Below are 11977 nucleotides of genomic sequence, written 5' to 3' on the forward strand. Positions count from 1 at the left end.
TCCGCGCGGACCACACTTTGGGAACCACCGCATTACATTGTATTCCTCACAACTTTGATCGAATCTGGAGCGTGATTTAGCTAAAGTGCTACATCTTAAACGTATCATCAAGAAGGATGTAGTGCTAGTAAATCGGCGTGTATAGTTGGTACTTGCAAGGTAGGGAAGATGTAGTCATCCTGGTGGTCCTGTGAATGTCGCAGCATCGCATGAACTTGCACAATAAGATCCGTGCGTACATCCCAAGCTACCTATACACGAGCGTCCGCGATCAACACCCTGCAACTCTGAAAACAGAACTTCACTGCATAGCACGTTGTGAGTCAACCATTGCCACGAGTGATAGCGTCATCGCTTGTGATTGGAAGAGAGTGGCAATTTTCATGTGTCCAAATTGCCACAAAAAGCCGTACGGCCCCTTCTTTCTCTCTTCGAAAGACAAGCGATAATCCTATCGCTCGTGGCAATGGTTGGCGCACAGCGTGCTATGCGACGAATTTCTGTTTTTAGAGTGTAGAAGAGAGTGGGGTATGTTATTCGTTCCCTCCATCCTTCTCTATGCGTATGACCATTCCCGAATTTGGCGGTTCACCCAGGGTACAGATCGAGTATCACGCGAGTACAAAATCAGTGATGACGCGTCTGGAGTGCACACACTGGATCAGGTCGTGAGCAAGGATACGACACCAAGGGGCCGCGATATGCGAAGGACATCGTAGTATCATCCAAGTACTTTCGTCCAAACGAGAGTGCTCTGGGAAGGGATACATGGACGGGGGATTTTTATAAATAAGAGATGTTAGCTTGGGTGTACAGCGAACACAGGATCTTCTCCATTCCACCCGTGCATCGTTCTTGGCTGCTTCAATTCGAAAGATATGTACCAACTACCCCGCGACGCAGCCTTTGTGATCTGTTCCACGGCATCCGCGTCGTCGCGGAAGGTACACAAAGATGACATACTCGACGATCACTTCTGTGTGGATGGAAATTCGAAGGTTCCGCGAAAGAAACGGATGGAACGAGCATGCCTTGCAGGCTACTAGATGGATTTGTCAAGTGTTTGTGGCACCTCGGCCTTGAATACGTGAACGTAGATGTTGAAAGCGCGACGGTTTTGCACGTCGGCGTGACGACAATAGCCGATTGCAGGAAGTTCCAGTGCACCTTCAGCGCGCGTTGCATCCTGGGAGATTACTGTCATGAGGAAGGAAGCACAGTCCTTGACGTTTCGTTTTCAATGTCCTTCACCGCTCGTGGACTGTCGGCGGAGACGGGAGAAACGGAAACAACTTGGAGACGTTATTAATTAGGAGCAGATTTACGCGTAAGGTGAGTCAGACTATTTGAGTAGGCTGACTACGCAAACAGTCCGACTTTCACCCATTTCTGATAAGCAAGTTCCCATAGTGCAGAGCGGCACTAAGCTCTCTGGGAAGTCGTCCGAGACAAGGATCTGCAAGAGCCAATTCAGCCAACGTATCTGCTGTTTCTTCCATAACTTAAAAACCCGAGACTAGGGGACAGAAAACGACAAACACAGACCCCTAGTCACACAAACCCCTAGTCTCGGGTTTTTAAGTTATGGATCTATACCACCAGCTCGCTTGCTACCTCTCGTTGCTGTTTCTTGTTGCGCAAATGCTGATTCGCAGGATGCAGTGTTCCAGGACAAGTCTCAGGAACAGTTTTAAGAACGTGTGCACGTGTGTTAATGTTATCGTTGATATAACAGCTAAAGCGAAAGTAACAGCCACGAAGCACTTGAGAGTGCGAGGAATAAACTTTGAAAGGACCCGGTAAAGTCGCCTCAAATTCTAAAACTCTGAAATTGGCGTGAACCAGGGCAGTCGCGGAGGGTATCTCGAGTCGCAGTAAGGGATCACTGTGCCGACTCAAGGAACGGAATGGAAGAAAAGCAGGACTCCATAGATGCCAGGTGCTCCACGGCGCCTAAAGCTGCGTGTTAACGTGCAGAAGTAAAAATAATAGAAAAACGATAATAAAAAGAATTGTAGAAAGACATGTTGATAATGCTTGGGCGAAGCTTCGAGAGGACGATATGTGCCCGGCTCCCTCTAAACACAGGCTCAGCATGATCGGTTTAAAATGAGCTGAAAGTTCAATACCCGTTGCAATAGTTGCGAGTGCAGCGGATGTGTGTCGTGTCTTTCCTCCCCGCGTGTGTCATTTTTCGCGCTGCTAGTATTAATACTTTATTCTCCCCGAACAGCTGTACAGAATACCTATCAACAGTGAGAAAAAGGAAAACAGTAACAAGCCTGTTTCCTGTTCATTGTATACTAGTAGTGAATTCCCAGAAAAAAAAAAAGTACAACACGCAACATGAATGACGATGGCATCAAAGTGTTTCACCGCAACAATCGCGATACCATACCTCAGTGCATGTATAGGTTAATATACTATGGGTGGGATGGCGATGAAAAAGATGAGACATACACACACGCACGCGCACATTACAGAACACACAGCAAATGATATACTTCACATGCGAGGGCGTCACAACCGTCGGAGTTAGTATATAGTTCATCCATCCAGTCGACCACAAGAGTAAATGGGGAGCAATAATAGGCTGTCAAATTTTTGTACAAATCTTCTGAAAAAACCTGTGATTTCGGTTGGAATAGTGTGCTATGGCCATTGGCTTCCGAATTCATCAAGAAAAACGTTACCTTTGCTTGGCTAGTTTTCGAGTTCAATTAGCAAAATTAACTTAATTAATGTGTGACGCGAATGCAAATGGCCTGAATCTGTGGCGAAAGTCTGTGTGTGTGTATTCCAAGTAGTTTCATAATTTTCTGAAGTTAAACCTATTTTTAGAAATTTAATGACACTTTCTCACCGGACACCCTGTATTTAGCATTGCTCGTTTAGTTATTTATCACTGATCATGCTTCGTTTATCTTCTTATCTGCTTCGTTTATCAAGGACTCTAGCAAGAGCCACCGTCAACCATATTTTCACTGCGCAGTGAAATATATTAAAACACCCTGGAAACACTACCAACGAGCAATTGCCACTACTCGTTCTTTTAAAGGGTATTTTAGAAATATCTTCTCGCACATATCGTCTCGCATCAAGCACCGCGAAGCAATTGTGACCACACAGATAGCACACCCGACGAAGCGTTAGTTATTGTCCAGACTAAGACCTATACTTCTAACCGAAACGTGGACCAAACGGTGCCTTCGTGTTCTTACTGACGTTAGGTTGTTGAAGATAAGAAAAGAAAACATCCAGGTAAGCATCTAGCGCTTATCCGTATAGTTCTCCTGATCAGGATCAAACCAGGTGTCGAGGAGGGCGAGGCTTATGCTAATAGAAGAGATCTGTAGAGAGACGCTGACATGCATGGTTGAACCTGTGCCATTAGGGGCATTAGCAGGAGGCGATTAGTGACCATACCACCGCCTGTCACTTGGGGGCGCTCATGGTTTAATCTTGTCGTATAGTGTGCCTGTGAGGTCACCCGGGAAACGAACGGCAGGATTTGCACGATCCAATTTACCTGGCAGTAGACGCGCTGCGACGAGGGGACAGCGGAGTTTCTCTCTGCCACCACCACGTCTACGTTGTAATTATGACTTTGCTGTCCCCCGGTATTGCTCGACGGAAGACTCGTAGGCTTTCAGAGAGAAAGACTTCGGATCACTGAGATCTGCAATGTGGGCTGGCGGTAAGTCACTCGTGATATTTGGAGTCGTATTTCTTGAGGGGAATGTTTGTTTACATGTAAAAACGTTTTTCGTGGGCGTTGTCTCTTGGGGGGGGGGGGGGGGGTATGACAAAGAAGAAGAAGAAAGTAAGGTCAGTCGGACGCAATGTCGGCTTGCTAAATTGGAAGAGAACAAAGAGAACAGGAGGGCAGGAAACGAAGAGTGAAGAAGAAAAAAAAAGGAGGGAGAAATGGGAAATCTCGCTGGTGAGCGTTTCAGTCATTTCGCAGCATGTTCAGAAGTTGATTGATTGGTAAAAGGATGGAGGATTGGAAAGGATGGAGGAAGGATTGGTAAAAAAAAAGGATGTTAGTCCCAAAACCCCTCGCGACTGGCGACTCCAGGACCAGAGGTTCCAGGTTCAGAAGTTGTCCGCAACTTGTTCGTAAGTAGTCCGTGGATTATGCGTGCTGCTATTTGTCATGTCGTCATCGCACGATTCACTTACGCTTACAGCGGGGTATGTGAGATAATCTGAAGCTCTCAGCAACGCGTACGTGGTAAGGTGGGTACCTGTTTATCTCTAACTTACAGGATATTGGGTATTTCGTTGATGCATGACACCATAACACTACAAGATAATTCATCATCATCATCATCATCATCGCCGCACTTTCTGGCTTTCACCCACCGAAGGCAAATTGGCCAAATTGCAACAATGTTGATAATAATGTGTGGCCTTTTAAGTCGGCGAGACAGCTGTAGTAAAGAGGTAGCTAAGGGAAATCTTCCTCGGAAACGATGGCGGTGGAGTAGGGGTGAGCTCTGGGGTCAACCCGGTGAAGAAGAACCTCGCCGAACATCGCCCGAACCTCGCCGGAGGGCCAGCTGACGACACAGAGAGGTCAGCATGCACTTTGCGTCAGACGTGGTGCAGCAGATTTGTCGTGCAGAGCGTTTCCGATGTGCTCTGTTCGCCACAGCATCGGCTGCGTCATGCCCAAGCATGCAAGCGCAGTGGTCCGGTATCCACTGGAAGGTTATGCCGTGTCCATGCATCATTCACCGATATAGTTCTAGGATGTCCCTTATGACAGGAGTGATACAGCTAGATGTTCCCACGCATGTAAGCGACGCAACGCTCGATTCATTGGCTCATACGTACTGCCATGTTATTCGAGAAAGATGCCGCCACCCGCTCCTCTATGTGAATGCGAATGTCACTGGCAACAATGTAAGGGACAATGTGTCGAAGGCAGAGCTCGGGGAAAATAATTTGTAATGCATCACCATTACTCACTGTAAAGTAATGAATTATTTTACCCATTACTTTGTGATCCACTACCAACGCCATTACTTTCATTAAGTAATAACATTACTTTGTCATTACATTTTCCCCAAAGCCTCTAACATTGTCCTATGTGCTGTTTGAAGCGAGTACTGAAAAGGGACATGATTGGACTTTTACTTGGGCAAACATTACCGGTGATAACAATCGGAGTTTCTGCGTAATTGCGACATATGATTGATTTCGTGAGATGGAAGTCGTACGCATAATCTAAACCAGCAACCATCGATAACATTAATTGTGGCGTTGAAGGACTTGGTGTTCAGAGACTCCACTTGAACTCTGTGCTCCTCCTTGGTGACCGGGTCGGTGACAATGCTGGCCGCGAAAACCTAGGGCCTATTCTTTGCCTGTACCAGGAGGCAATTAGCTGGCTTTAGACAATGCCTGAATTTTCTGTGTAAGTAACGAGTAATGTCATTACGCCTTACCCGTACTGCGCATTACTGCTGGTGCCAGTGTTTATTTGTATCAGCACCTTTGCCTTTCCCGTCAAAATACTGATTTTGATATCACACAAAAGGAACGTTTCATGGTGACCCTCAAGCCTTCGTCAGTTGCTTGTCGAATGTGGAGTACCCCATTCTGCCATTATAAAATGCAATTCATTTGCAATAGCGATGACGTCACTCGAAGTGGCATCTCGAAGTCGCTTCAATGTTACTGATTACAGCGGCATGCAGTACAATGTTACCACATCATATTGTGATCGTGCTCAGCAATTCAATTGATAGTGCGGTGTTAAAAATCTTGAACGTAAGAAGACAACTCCCATCGGAAAGTCTAAAGGACATTGTCATGCTTTAGAAACAAATCTGTAGCAACCTGCTAGTATAAAGTTCCATATATACGTGCAAATTTCTTTGAACGATTTGAGCCACAAACAACAAAAAACAAAATGACTTGTCTGTTATTCCAGAGGCGTGTCTACAGGTGGCGCAACTCGAGCGACCCATTGTAACCGATGTCTGCTGTTACTTCAATAAAACAGCTTTTGTTAGATTAAGTGTGGTTCAAACTTGTCATGAGGTTGATCCGACGGTTACGTTCTCTTTTCCCACAGCTGTCTGGGGAGATGCAGCGACTAGCATATTCCGCGTACAAATGGTAATGGTTCTCACAAAGCCCTATACCATAACCCACAACTATATGCAGGTGTTTCTTTTGCTGGTTTTGATTGATTGATTGACACAACTCCTCGTCTAATAATATATTGCGATAGCTCTAGAATGACACCACGTGTTACCTACAAAACGTGCTACATATCTAAGTGTATACGATGGGGATGTGATATTAAACGGAATAACTTCTCCGCGGCAATTAACTTCGCTTTCGTTCGAATAATTATCGTAGAGTTTATTAAATAATGTTTCATCTTATCTTCCGCAAGCATATTACACATTCAGGTTGTAAAAAAAAAGAAACGAATGACAAGCCAATATCTTACAACTTTATGGTCGCCGGTTTCCCATGCTTAATTTTCTCAGAAATGTTGTGTGAAAAAATCGGGGGTTATTTCGCTTACCACGAATCGGTGGTTTTCGGTGGTAATATTTTAAACGTGAAGACAGTCGGTGAAAATCGGCGAGAAACGAAACCGGCATTTCCTACACATACAATGAACGCAACACTCTACTTACTTTTTTTTTTTTTTACTGTATAACAACAGCTAAAGACCGGAACTTCATGTAATATATTGCCAGGTAAATGTTGAGGGATTCAAGCAACAGCGCACCCTTCCTCTTGTGGGAACAAGAGAGTGCCTGTCCGCTACCTAGCAGTTCAACATAAAGTGACAGGAAATAAAAACAAGCAATTTGAAGCGCTCGTCCCGGTGATTTTCGGTGTATAATTGTTTTTACACACCGCATCAAAAAAAAAAAATATATATATATATACCGGCGTACGTTCGTCGGTGATTTTCGGTCAGTACCGAAGACCAGAAACCCTACGCTACGAGCTGCAAACAAACCAAAACCATCTTCTGCAACCCGAATGGTAAAAATTTAAAAAGAAACATGTCGCCAGAGCGTAACGGCACATCCACTCCAGTGCGACAGAACCCCTTTCATGCATTATTCCCTGCAGCTATTCGAGCTCTTTCATACCTGTTGCTTCCAAGCTGCAGCCTGTTGCACACACTCCGAAATAGCTTCTTTTTCTCTCTCTCGCCGCCGCCGGGTCATCGAAGAGGCTGTTCCTCGACATCGATCTTTTTTTAAAGTTTCATCGCATGGCCCAATCAGGTCCGGGCCTTCTCACATCCTCTATTTTTGCGGGGCTTCGATAGTTGTGTTGCGCTGAGACACGAAAAAAAAAAAAAAACGGTACATAATGTCATCTTCTGCGCGCTTCAGTCTGGAGGCAGACGACGTTTCCGTTTCGAATTTGCAGAAGCAGCTGCGATGACAATGTTCCCCATTCTTTGTGCTTCCAGGCCGTGATGGATTGTGACATCGTGCCTTGAATCATGCGGTCGTATCTGTCTCCGTCGAATTGGAAACTGTTGAGCGTCTAGAAGTAAAGAACCAATCTTTCACTGCACAGCACAATGTTCGTAGACGAAACGAATATTTTGCTGTGTCGCAGATGCGCACTTTGCCGGCGTCATGCGGCGTGTCCGTGAGCGCTACAGATGAGGAGATGAACGCGAGAGGGAGCTGCTAATAGCGTGTCTGATAATTCTCGAGACACCACCACTGGTTCGCGCACCGAGACGATGCGGGAGCCCCGACTGTGCGACTGCACCCTGCGGAACGCCACCACCCACACTGCACGGGCAACCCGCATCATCGGTGATGCTCGCAAGAAGAGGAGGGACGGGAGAAGGAAGGGATAAAATGCAGAAGAAGGTGAGAGTGGAAAACTCGTGGCGAGGAGGCCACGTCAACCTCTCCCAAAGGCACGTGCCGCAGCGCGCGCGCCTGCTGGGAGAGAAGCGGTGACATCATACTACGTGTACGACTCGCGGACCCCTGATTGGTAGAAGTGTAGTCCGCGAGTAAGGGAGCGAAATGGGAAGGGGAAAGCGTGGACGAAAAAAAAAAAGGAAGCGAAGGAGAAAGACAGGAGTAGAGAAGTACAGGTATCTTTTGATCGGGCTGCTTTTTGGTTCTATATACGAAACAATGTCAAGAAATTAGAGAGGTCCAATGCTTCTGATTTGGGTTGCTTGTTCTGTGGTGGGCTTTTCTTCACAGTTAGGCAGGGGGCGGCTGTTGAATAGGTGGGTCGTTTGCGGCTGTTTCATGGCCGCTACCGTTAGTGGAGCGTGAAAAGGCAGGGCGAGCTCTCGACGAGTGATGAGGGTGTATTTGTCGATGAGCTGGCAACCTGCGTCAGTTCCCGTGCTTTTAGGCGTTGGTTGCTGATAGCAGCGAGAACACGTGCGAGCTACGCTTGAGGGGAATTCGTGTGGCTGCTTCTGCTTTCTTGCTATGTTCATGCTTGGTATGCGGGTTGTACTGCAGTGAGGTGGAAGTGAAAAAATCGCCTGATTTGCTCTGCTAGGAACATCTCTTGAACGAACGGCCAAAGGGTTGTGACTGTGCTCTGAACATGGATGTGTCATGCATTTGTTAAGGTCGAGCCTACGTTCCACTTCAGATATGTGCTTCGATATACTCGTGGTTTCTCTGGAAGAGGTACACCACATTTATTCCGCACTGTTGATACCGCTAGAAGAGAATACCGGTGGCATAGCAAACGTCGAAATTTTTGTTAGTGAGGTACAGGGCGGGCTTCGAAATCATACATAAATTCTCGAGGTTCTACGTTCGTGTCGATATTAAGAAAAATTTAAAATCACCGTCTGCCTGCGCATTATACCAATAATCTGTTGAGCCATCTATACTCGTGCTCTTGGGAAATCACTGTCGCTTTGGAACGGAACGCAACAAAAGTGCACGGTATGTTTCAAAAGTGCAACACGCATTAAAATGAGAGTAACGACAAATTTCACATTCTTATACAACTTTAAAAAAAAGCTTCCACACGGGGCTTCGCAGGGGTCGTCAGAAGTGTTAAGTGCTCAGGTTTGTGAAATGAGGCGTCTGGTTTCTGGAAGAATGTTCTGAAACTCATGGGTGGAGTCAGAGTCTCCGGTTGTTTCACCAATCAGTTTCGGCGCTGTGCAGAATGTAGCACGATGCCTGTACAGAGCCCCATCTGCACTTTCACTGCACGTATACGGCGCGCACACGGATAGGGAATCGGTACAGGTAGAGAATCATTTTCGCGTACGTATTATTTTTTTCGTGTTAGCGCCGCGAAGCAACTGTGGCTATATGCGGCGTACAGACGTGGACAGATGATGGAGAGAGGACAGCAGCAGGAAGGGGTGGTGGTACAGGGGGCTTAGTTATGCGTCCTGGGCCGACTTCAGGGGGAACTGTGCCGACATTCGTCTGGAAGGTCTTCGGAAAACCCGGGGAAAACCTCAGACAGCACATACAGCCGGTGGTAGGATTCGAACCCACCACCCTGCCAGTCTTCAGGACAACCTTGTTTCGCGTATTAGCTTCAAGAAAAATCTCTTTAGGTCACCACGCTGCACTGGTTAAAGTTAAAGCACTTCACGTAATATTTGTGTTCACGGTACCGATATAAATCTATGCCTTCGGCTGTTGTCGCTCGAAAGGAACATTTCAAATATTGGGGAAGCTTTTATTATTTCATAATTAGGCTTCGCTAGAAATGGGTTGACACCGTTTACTGGACAAGATAATTGAGAGGTGGTGTACCAGTTGTAGTACCCAAGCGACAGAATCTCGGCTGTTCGCGAAGTGTGTCCATACACGTCGATATTACGCATACAATGTATATTGTGTACAATCGATATCTACAACCCGATTGGTCACACGTCTATACTAGACGCCATATCCTGTGCGTTTTTTTACGAGTCATAATGACACTCATAGTTCTACATTACCAACTTCGAGGCAGGCTCACAATTGAAACTTTCGCGTCAACACGAAATGTCGTTAGTGTCAACATAAAAGAGGAGAATCCTCTTATATCCCGAACTTAACAGTTGGACACATCACGTTGTCATTTCAGCTTGACCAATTGACTTGGCAATTGTGGCAAAATACACAGCGGTAGAAGAGCTTTCAATAGCGTGTTTCGCAGCATTTCCATAGAACCACCCGATCAAAGCACTCTTTTATTCCCAACAGGTAAGTGACCGTCGCCATTGATTAGCGTATATCTCACGCATAACCTGCGGTACGATCTTTCACAATGTTTCTCTCCAACGAGAAAAGAGCGCCATATTAACTTATAGATTCGATTCCGCTCTTCGTTAGCGCCATGAGGTAACATATAGCTCGTATAGGACGTTAGTCACGGATATCGATTAAAAGATAAATATCCCGCTGCCTTTCGTGGAAATGAACTATGGACTTCAACTATGAACATGAAGTAGCTATCGAGTGGTTCGGGTTCCTACTGATATGCGGGCAGGACGTGGGGTCACCCTCTGATTGGCTCTCTCATCTGCGTATGTGAGGAGGTTGGGGGGGGGGGGGTGCGTCCAGGTGCTTTTCGAGTACCTGTGCTTCTGCGGTCACAGGGCAGCTGCTACAAACTGGCAATAGTTCTGCTAGAAAAAAAAAAAGTGTCCGAACAGAATGTGGTGATCACGTATGAAGAATTGGGTAGCGAATACCTTTTGTACGTACCCACAATCAATACACTTCTTTCTGGATGTCCTCATGGCCACTCTTGTATAATATGAACTTATGTAAGCGATATACGAGAAACGATAACCGACGACGTAATTTTTATTTTGTATGCGACTGATACCACAATGCTTATGTCAGCGTGCGGCACAAAAAGACCCAAAGAGAAAAACGAAATATTTTGAGACTTCGTTGTGTTTGCCCCCTTTTTCCGTGTCCCTCATCTCGGGATTTCAGAGAAATATTTTGGATGATCAAAATCGATTAACCGAAAATCATACACACTGGATAAAACCTACCAAAGACGATGCAAGTATCTTAACAGGTGGCCCGACTGTCGCGTGGTCCGATAAAATACTAAAGGGAGAGACAAATAAACACACTGCAATGACAAAAATTAAAGACAAAGACAGAGAACACACAGGACTGTTGACCATAGGATAAAGAATGTAAGACTGGGAAGCTGTTCGTTCAGCAGTAGTCCTATGTGTTCTCTCTCTTTTTCTATTCATTCAGGTTTTCGCGGACGTTCGTTCTCGAGCACTAGAAAGCCACGCTTAATAACGTTTAATAAGTTGCCAAGCCGACAAGCAGCAACGACTCATTGCTGCATAACAGGATGCAGTACAATGAACGACAGAAGAAAGGATTGCATCGAGAAATCTCCCACACGATAGATTAGATTTTCCAAAGTCCAGAGCTCCAAACCTTCGGCGGCACGTCCCAACGACATCGCCATCATTTTGGGTCATGCAGCGCCATTGTGAAGGGTAAGTATACTAAGTTCGATGGGAAGATCGTCTAAAATAAGGCCTCTATAGGACAGACGTTGGCCTAGCACAGACCCATGTACCTTGCGTGAAGATGTAGAAAGTAGTAGATGTCACGAACCTATCGACGTTCGAAATTGCAACGGTTCGCAAAATTCGATCTTTCATTCGGGAAAATTGAAAAAGTTCGGCGAGGCTCAACTGCACTGTTCAACGCATGCGCTTCTAGTTATTTTCTAATGAAGTTCAAACCCGGCCGAAGGCCGTGGCAACTTCGTAGAAGGGTACAATTCCGCAAACATCATCATTAATATTATTATTGTTGTTGCTGTTGTTGCTGTTATTATTATTATTACTATTATTATTATTTCTAATTAGGACACACATGGTTTAGGACCCGAAAGGCTGTATAACCACGTATAGACGTTGTGTAGGCCTATTTAGGACAAACACACACGCACATAAATGGGATGATGATGTGGTGGGTAATTCACCGCCGTT

At 45.7% G+C, this 11977-nt stretch overlaps 1 long non-coding RNA gene across 1 annotated transcript in view; it reads right to left on the bottom strand.

Moving 5' to 3' along the window:
* LOC135391084 (uncharacterized) overlaps positions 1–7805 on the bottom strand; it is a 117516-nt gene extending 109711 nt beyond the window's left edge. Inside the window, exon 1 of the long non-coding RNA XR_010421855.1 lies at positions 7134–7805. This is a non-coding gene — a long non-coding RNA (uncharacterized LOC135391084). The remainder of the gene's footprint in view (positions 1–7133) is intronic.
* Between the last annotated feature and the right edge of the window lie 4172 nt (positions 7806–11977).

This window comes from Ornithodoros turicata, chromosome 4 (assembly GCF_037126465.1).
Source record: "Ornithodoros turicata isolate Travis chromosome 4, ASM3712646v1, whole genome shotgun sequence".
Taxonomy (NCBI): Eukaryota; Metazoa; Arthropoda; class Arachnida; order Ixodida; family Argasidae; genus Ornithodoros; species Ornithodoros turicata.